This window comes from Phyllostomus hastatus, unplaced genomic scaffold (genome assembly GCF_019186645.2).
Source record: "Phyllostomus hastatus isolate PE091 unplaced genomic scaffold, TTU_PhHast_1.1 phas_contig_159, whole genome shotgun sequence".
Lineage (NCBI taxonomy): Eukaryota > Metazoa > Chordata > Mammalia > Chiroptera > Phyllostomidae > Phyllostomus > Phyllostomus hastatus.
Window position 1 is genome coordinate 3,645,732 of NW_025333640.1, and position 8,357 is coordinate 3,654,088.

Consider the following 8,357-nt stretch of genomic DNA (forward strand, 5'->3'; position numbering starts at 1 on the left):
ATGTAGTCCCAGTGCTAGGACACAGGAGAGGATCAGTCAGTATTTGTTGATGTCAGTATTCCATTTATCCACTTAACAAAAAGCTGTCCAACACAGGTAGTGTTGGAACTACCTGCCTTGAAAATTTCACTCGGGATCACTCGGGAAATTTCACACGGCTTTCCAGCCTCAGGTTCTCGAATCCTGATGCTAGATTCCACGGTTAGCTTCCAGGCTCTGGCATCTGTGTTCCAGAATCCGCCCACTTCAGGCTCTGGAACGAGGGGGTGCCCAGATCCAGACTCACCCCAGGCCCAGGCCCAGGCCCCCCCGAACTGGGGATCCCCAGACTCAGGCTTCCCAATCAGTCCCCCACCCCGTTGCCTCCAACCTTGCCTCGGCCCGCGAGGCAGTCAACGGGGTCCGCCGATATACCTGCAGCGGATGAAAAGGGATGGGACAGGAGGCACGAAAGAACGACAGCAAGACAAAGGATTCTGATCCAGCTGCAAATTTATTTCAAAATGGAGGGAGTTATATAGAGGAGGGCAGTGAAGGAAATGCAGTGGATAGGTGGCTTCAAAAGCGTGCTCTAGCCTGCGATTGGCCGGGGGGTGCAAGGCGGGCGCGTGATCGAGGCACTGATTGGTGTGCCACCTGTATGTCCAGGAGGGGGGAGTTCTATGGCTCCTGACCACAGCATTCAGGCACAGCCTTCAGGTCTGATTGAATCAGCGTGTTTCAGGCTTATCCCAGCCCCCAACATCTCCTCCCTTTTTATTTTTAAGGTGAGGAGTGGACATTAACCGGCTAGGGGAGGCAGTGGTCTGGCTCCTCCTGAGCTCGTCCCGAGCTCTGAAGCACCCTTTTCGGAGGAGAGGGTTGGGGCACTGACCTCTATGCAAGCCGACTTGCCTCTCAGGAGACATGGCAGGGCCACCTTCGGGGCAGCTTCTCCTTGCGATGCTTTGCTCTGCACCTAGCGGTATCCATTACAATTTATATGTAAAGTATAATGCCAAGGGTTATACTGTTCTTGTAGGAGGTGGGGGTGTAAAAAGGAGCTCATGCGCGAGGACATTCTCGGAGAAAACGCTGCGAGTCAGTGCCAGGTTCATTCATTTCTAGCTGATGATAATGTATCTGGATAGATTTGCCAAGAAGGGAGTTAAGTTGGTCTCGGATGAGGTTTGTGGTGCGCCTGAGAACCCAGGGAGCAAAGGTCAGGAAGAGAATGATAGCTATTAAAGGCCCGAGGAGAGGGAGAAGAAAGGGGAGTAGTCCGTTGAAGGCTGTAAGGAAAGGGCTCTCAGTCAGAGCTTTTCGTCGTCTTTCCAGATCTTCTTGAAGGGTTTTGATCTTGTCCCGGACGACGCCTGACTTGTTGGCATAAAAGCAGCATCGTTCCTGTAAAGCTAAACAAATGCCTCCCTGCTCTGCTGTGAGTAAGTCTAGGCCTCGTCTATTCTGGAGGACTACCTCCGCTAGGGAGTCTAGTTGGTCTTGAGTGTCAGTAATAGTACTGGATAAGGCTTGGACATCATCGACAAGTTGTTTGGAAAGTTTTGTATAGGAGTGAACTGCAACTCCTAATCCTGCAGTTCTGGTAGCTACCGCTCCAGAAACTCCTAGACCAACAAGCAGGGGAATAATAGCTAAGGCTCTTTTGTGTCGTCCTGCGAAGTGGTCAAAAGCAGGAACGGGGACGGGTTCATCCCCTGGGATAATGTCTATGTCAGGTAGTAAGGCAGCTAGGGCACATAGCCCTGTCCAATTGGCGGGCAGGGCGGTGAAAGCTAGATTATTACCACAAACGAATGCTCGTCCCTGGACCAGGGCAGAGGGATGTGCTGTAATTAAGCGTGTGGCTACAATTGGTAAAGCTAAGCGAAACCAACAGAAATATCAAAAGAATTATTTTGTGATTTCTTATAGATGCAGGGGGAGGAGTAAAAAAGCATAGGCTGAACTCTAAAGGGTATGCTGAGGGTGCAATTTTGTTCGGTGATATTCAGGGCTGATATGTTGGTGGGGACAGCTAGAGGCATGGGGGTGCCTTGGCTTAAGCATAACCAGCAATCTTGGGCTAGTGTTGGGTTGGAAATATTTAGTGCCCGATGGGTGGCTGTCAAAATGTCTGTCGTTTGGGTATCTAGATCTATTCCTCGCGACTTGGGAAGAGCCAGAGGGTGATGGGTGAGTTTAGGGAATTGATTTTCAATGATTTTCAATGAGCTGTTCTATTTGGTTCTGGACGGTGAGTTCTCTTATGATATCTTGAGGCCCACCTCCATCAGAAGTGTGAATAGGAGGAGTTTGTTCCCAGCACACTGACTGTCCTACAGTGCCTTGGCAGCTGGCTTGTAAGTATTTGGTGGAACTAAGGCCAATGAGTGATGAGCTATCTCCCCAGTCTCCTACGTTGGCAGCATTTTTTGTTTTCTGGAGTATGGCAGTAAAATATGCCTTATTGCCAAGGGTACACTCTTGAACATTATTGTAGCAAGAAGAGTGCATTGTTGAATAAAAGGAGGTGCATGGGCATGGTCCTGGCTTTCCATTAATGGCAGGTATGATAGGAGGCTTAGGTACGCAGGACCATGTGGGTTTGGACATCCCCCCTGTTGCTGTGGGTGAATAAGCTAGGTAAGCTGTTTTTGTGTTGCAGTCTACTACCTGAGTATAAGACGAGGGGATGGCATGGTCGGTAGTAGTTCCTCCACAGCATTCACACGGTGGCCCAAAGAGGATGTGGTAAATATTGCCAGGCGGCGCTTGAAGCCCCCCATATGTTTTTAGGTGTAAGAGTGCTTGTAGTAACAGGAAGAAGAGCCACTGGGAGAACATGTTTTGCCTGAAATAGAAAGAGGAGAAAATCTCCTCAGGGCGTATTATTATTCCCTGGGATTTGATTAGGTTCAACTGGTGGGGCGGGGCGATGATTGACATGTTTTATTAGCCTTTCGGGGAGCCATCGTGGGCCATCTTCTTTTTGATCATAAATACAGGCTGAGCCTCTCCCCCATAGATTAACGGGCAAGTTAGGTAGTACATATGGGGTCACGAAGCCCTGGTTTCCTTCATTGTCTTCCCATTTAAGGGTTTTAGAGCTTTGTTGTGGATTGGTAGACTGTCCCATGCCACGCAAATGTGTGGCAGCTATGGTTAGGGGCCAATTTTGAGGCCATTGAGACTCAGAAATAACAGTGGCATCGGCTCCTGTGTCAATAATACCTGAAAAGGCTTTACCATTAATTCTGAGTTCGAGTAAGGGACGGCCCTCGGTAACCTGTTGCACCCAATATGCATCTGAAGAGCCGGGGGGGCTTGACCCTCGAAAAGGTTTTTGAAAATTGGAATTAAGATGTTGAAGGGGGAGGATGATTATTTGGGCTAACCTAGTTTCTTTGGGGATGGTAATTAAATCTGAAGTGGTGGAAAGGATAATTTGGATTTGTCCTTCAAAATCATTATCTATAATGCCAGGGAGGACTTGTATCCCTTGTAGGGTGGAACTGACTCGGCCGAAGATAAGCCCAAAAGTATTAGGCGGTAGGGGCCCGAAAACGCCGGTAGGGACTATTAGGGGACTATTGTCTGAAGTTAGTACTGTGTCGGTGGTGGCACAGAGGTCCAATCCTGCGCTGCCTGTTGTGGCCCTCCACAGGTCTGTGACGTAGCGGCGTGATTGATTACCGGGAGGGCAGGGATCTGTGGGTGAAGTGAACTGTGTAGCCCCGGAGTTCACACCCGGTATGGGGCCCTGGGGCTGGGCCCTGTTGGAGTTTCCCTGCTTCGGGGGAATGGGCTGTCCATAAATGTCTGTCTTAGATCTGCATTCTGAGGACCAGTGAAAACCCTTCTTACAGCGAGGGCATTTCGTGGCAGGGGCTCCTGGACTATTAGTACTAGGCCCTGTTGGGTTTTGGATCTGAATTTGAGTCTGATTTTGGCTCTTCTGGGGGGCAGGCTCGGGGAAAAATGTCCAGGTTGGTTACAGTTGTAACAAAGGCGATTAGGGGGCGCGCCGGCTGTGGGGGGCATAAAATTTTGTAAGGCGGCACCAATGGCAAGTCCGAAAGCATGGGCAGAGCCGATGCCGGAGCAGAGGCGAACATAGTCACAGAGCTCTCCTTGGCGATAGGGGCGGATGGCATTTTGGCAAGCGGGGTTGGCATTTTCATAAGCTAGGTGTTTGACGAAAGCGTTTTCACTTTCGCCCGCGCCAAAGAGCCTCTCAGCTAATTCTTGTAAACGACTTATGAAATCACTGTATGGCTCGTCTGGGCCCTGTCTTATTTTTTGCAAGAGAGGTGGTTGCAGTGCCCTTTTGTGGAAGGCGCCTCCATGCTTTTAAGACCCGCGGACTGGATCTGGGTTAGAAGTCCGGGGGAAATTGAGCTTGCTTTTCATTGCTATGATAGGGGGCGGAGCCAAGAAACTTGAGAATGGTCCAATTTTTAGAGGAGGATTTTCGCATATTGCGCTGAACAAACTGTTTAGCGGTGTCTTCATATTCGCTTTTCCAAAGAATAAAGTCACCTCCACTTAGCGCTGCCTTCGCTAGAAAGAACCAATCATTGGGCGTGAGCCAGCGCTCACTAAGATTTTCAATTAGGGCGAGGGAAAAGGGAGCTGTGGGCCCGTAGTGTGTTACAGCAGATTTGACCTTTTCTAATGTTTTAAGGCTAAGTTTCTTGTATGTGTGGGAATAAGTTTGGGGGGCCGCAGTATCTCTTGTCCTGGGCTCTGTTTCGTCTATATCAGAAGGGGAGCTGTCAGAGTCCTCGGGGTTGTCGCTATCAGGAAGTGGGGTAGCTGCAGCCGCAGCTGAACTATCTATGTTCTCGGTCCTATCTGGGCGAGTCTGGGATCTAGTAACAGGGAATGGTAAAGTCTCGTGGGGAGGGGGACTGATCGTAAGAACGGAGAGCTCATTGGCAATGGTTTTAATATCTCGGATGAAAGTGAGGGTTTCCTGAAGGAGAGGCTTTGGAAACGGAGGAGTGAATGCGGCGGTGGCCGCCAGGGGCAAGGTAGTGGGTGCCTTGCACGCCGCGGGTGAAATGGCAGACGCGCCATGCGCTGAAGGCAAAATGGCAGCGGCAGGTGCGTGAGAGGTACTATAAGGAGGCGGTTTGAATGGCGGAAGGACTGCCGCCACGAGTGGTGGCCAGTCAGGATTCTTGTAGCGAGCGGCCTCGTCCTCTAATTCTGCCTGTTCAGAGGGGTCTAACTGGTCGCCGGGGTCCTGGGAATTGGGGGGTGGAGCAGAGGAATAGAACTCCTGAAGGGGAGGGTACAGAGAAGGGACTTGAGGGTCTGTATCTATCTGGATGGAGACAGAAGGGCAATTTGAAGGCGCTTGTGAGGGGGGGTCGCGAAAGCGAGTCAGCATGAGCGCCGGGGAGGCCGTGAACTGAGGGGGCTTTTGAGGGGGCCGGGGAGTGACTGCGGAGAATTTCTTGCCCTTCTTTACAAAGGCGCTGTATGTCAGGGGAGTTATTGTGGTTTTTAAGGATGTCTGTTATGAGGTTATAATAGTTAAAGGCAGTTATAGGGATGGTCTCGGGACCAAAAACTTTATAATAGTCATTTAGACAATCGCCTATACGGTGCCAGACGCGGGAGTCAATGCTACCCTCCTGAGGAAACCATGGGCAGATTTTAAAAACGAAAGTGAAAAAGGAATTCAAATCTTTTTTACGAACTCTTATCTTGCGCACCTTGAGGGACTCTTTTAATTGACCAACGAATAAATCACGTTGTGAGCATGCCTGTCCCATGGTTGGGTCTTACCTTTGAGATGCCGCTGTCGGGGAACGGGGGTCGTCAGGGAATGCCGGCCCGCGGTCGAGTAGTCGCGGTGAGCCGGGCGAAACGCTGCGATCGAAGGGGACAGCGGTCCGCACAGGCCATCAGCGGGGCCCCACGTTGGGCGCCACTTGCCTCGGCCCGCGAGGCAGTCAACGGGGTCCGCCGATATACCTGCAACGGATGAAAAGGGATGGGACAGGAGGCGCGAAAGAACGACAGCAAGACAAAGGATTCTGATCAAGCTGCAAATTTATTTCAAAATGGAGGGAGTTATATAGAGGAGGGCAGTGAAGGAAATGCAGTGGATAGGTGGCTTCAAAAGCGTGCTCTAGCCTGCGATTGGCGGGGGGGTGCAAGGCGGGCGCGTGATCGAGGCACTGATTGGTGTGCCACCTGTATGTCCAGGAGGGGGGAGTTCTATGGCTCCTGACCGCAGCATTCAGGCACAGCCTTCAGGTCTGATTGAATCAGCCTGTTTCAGGCTTATCCCAGCCCCCAACACAACCTAGGCTCGGGAACCCGAGAGCCCCTGATCCAGGGCCCGGAATTCAGGATCCAGGCTCGCCGTTCGGGCCGGGCGCCAGCGGAAGCCGTTACATTGAGATTTTGAAAAATCTGGCGCCGGACTCCGGCTCGTAGCGCGGGTGGGGCGTCGGACAGCGCACTGGGTGCGGGCTGGGGAGGTGGGGAGGGCTGGGGACAGGGCTGGCGGGGCTGGGCCGTCCTGGGCTCGCGGACTCCTCGCCCACCGCCCGAACGCACCGCCCCCAGAGCAGACGGCAGTCGGGCGTTAACTGTCTAGCGCCCTGGGGTCAGCGGGTCATGATTCCAATACCGATCCCGCCGCGCCCCTGCTCGGATCCGGGGACAGGTTTCCTAAACAAAGAAAACCAACAACTCTGTGTGCCCCAGTTTCCCTTCCTGGATACGGTCCCGAAGGCCCTCTCGCGGAGTGGACGGCCCAGCTCCGCCAGGGCCCCAGACCTCGGGTGTCCGGGGAAGGGGCGAGGGTTGGGGCTCGGCTGCAGCCATCGCCGTACCGCCCGCTCAGCGCCAAAATTTGAAAATTGCCAACGCCTCCAAACTGCGGCCGCGGAGGGGGAGCCTGGGCCCCACCCACGGGAAGCGCGAGGCTTTCTGGGACTTGAAGTGCAGTCCCCGGGGGTCTCGCGGGGGGCGGGGTGCTGCGGACCAGAGCTGAGGAGCAGGTCCGGGAGTACGGGAGCCGACTCCGTTTAGCGGCGGGGGAAATGGGCCCAGGCCTGTCCGCGCAGCCGGGCAGGGAGCGCAGGTGCCAAGAGGGGCCGGCGTGGTGGGCGGCAGCGTGGTGGGCGGCTTGGCAGGCGAGTCGCGCAGTGGCCCCCGGGGCGGTGGTCTGGAGGGGTTTGCAACTACCACATCTGGGAGGTGGAAGCTAAGGTAGGCGAGCCCACGACGCCCCCAAACCTCAATCATATTCTCCCCTCTGGCCCTGCCTCCTGTAGTGTCATTTATAAATTTATATTTTGATTTAAACACCAGCAGTCTTAAATATTTTATATTTCTACCTACAGGAGAGAAAAAACAGTAGGTCCACAGACACGAAGTAATTTTCCAGAAGACAGCATAGTCACAGTCTAGCCAGAGACTCCCTCGCTCCCGGCCCTCGGCTTCGGGTGTTCAGGACAGGTGAGTGCCCTTCCCCGGTGGATTGCCAGGGGCCCCTGACGGAGGCTGAGCCAGGTGCCGCGGGGTGATATGTGGAGAGGAGGGGTTCTGGCGGAGAACACCTGGCAAGTTCCAGGACAACAGAAACGAAGGGCGGTGATTCTCGACTGGCGGTGATTTCCCCCCCAGGTGATGTGGAGCTGTGCCTGCAGACATTTTTGGTTGTCCCAGCAGGAGGCAGGGATGGTGCTTGCTGGCATCCAGCCGTGTGTATGTGCAGGGGTGGGGTGGGGGGGGTGGGGGGAGCTGAGCGGAGATGCTGCTCCACATCCCACCAGGGACGGACGGCCCTCCGCCACCGAGGATGGGACCCAAATGTGCACCGTGACCGACCCTGCTGTATCAATTTGCTTTTCTTTTGGACATTTAATATAAGCGGAATCATACAGTATGTGGCCTTTGTGTCTGGTTTCTTTCGCTGAGTGTATTTTTTCTGGATCGAACATAACGGCATAACATTAGTTGCAGGTGTACAACCTAATGATTCGATATTTCCGTATATTGGGAAATGATCACCACCTTAAGTCTAGTTAACATCCATACATAGTTGCAGTTTTTTTCTTGTGGTGAGAACTTTAAAGATCTACTTTGTTAGCAACCTTCAAATACAAAACATTGTTAATTATAGCCCCATGCTGTACATCACGTCCCCATGACTTACTTATCTTATAACTGGGAGTTTGTGCCCCCTTCATCCAGTTTGTGCCCGCCCCCATCTGTTTTCTGTGTCTATGAGCTTGGTTTTTAATTTTTAAATTATTTTCAGATTCCAGGTATAAGTGAGAGATCACTGAGCATGTTTTTAAGTGTTCTTCACCACAATAAGAGATAGGTAGGTGATATGAGTGGGGAAA

At 52.6% G+C, this 8,357-nt stretch overlaps 1 long non-coding RNA gene across 2 annotated transcripts; it reads left to right on the forward strand.

Annotated features, from left to right (window-relative positions):
* The first annotated feature begins 6,263 nt into the window (after window positions 1–6,263).
* On the forward strand, window positions 6,264–7,731 carry LOC123814023. 2 transcript variants are annotated; one of them, XR_006784825.1, is made up of 3 exons: window positions 6,264–6,440; window positions 7,350–7,464; window positions 7,633–7,731. It is a non-coding gene; the product is annotated as an uncharacterized LOC123814023 (long non-coding RNA). The 2 variants fall into 2 exon arrangements; XR_006784826.1 differs by lacking the exon at window positions 6,264–6,440 and adding an exon at window positions 7,091–7,215.
* The last annotated feature ends 626 nt before the right edge of the window (window positions 7,732–8,357 follow it).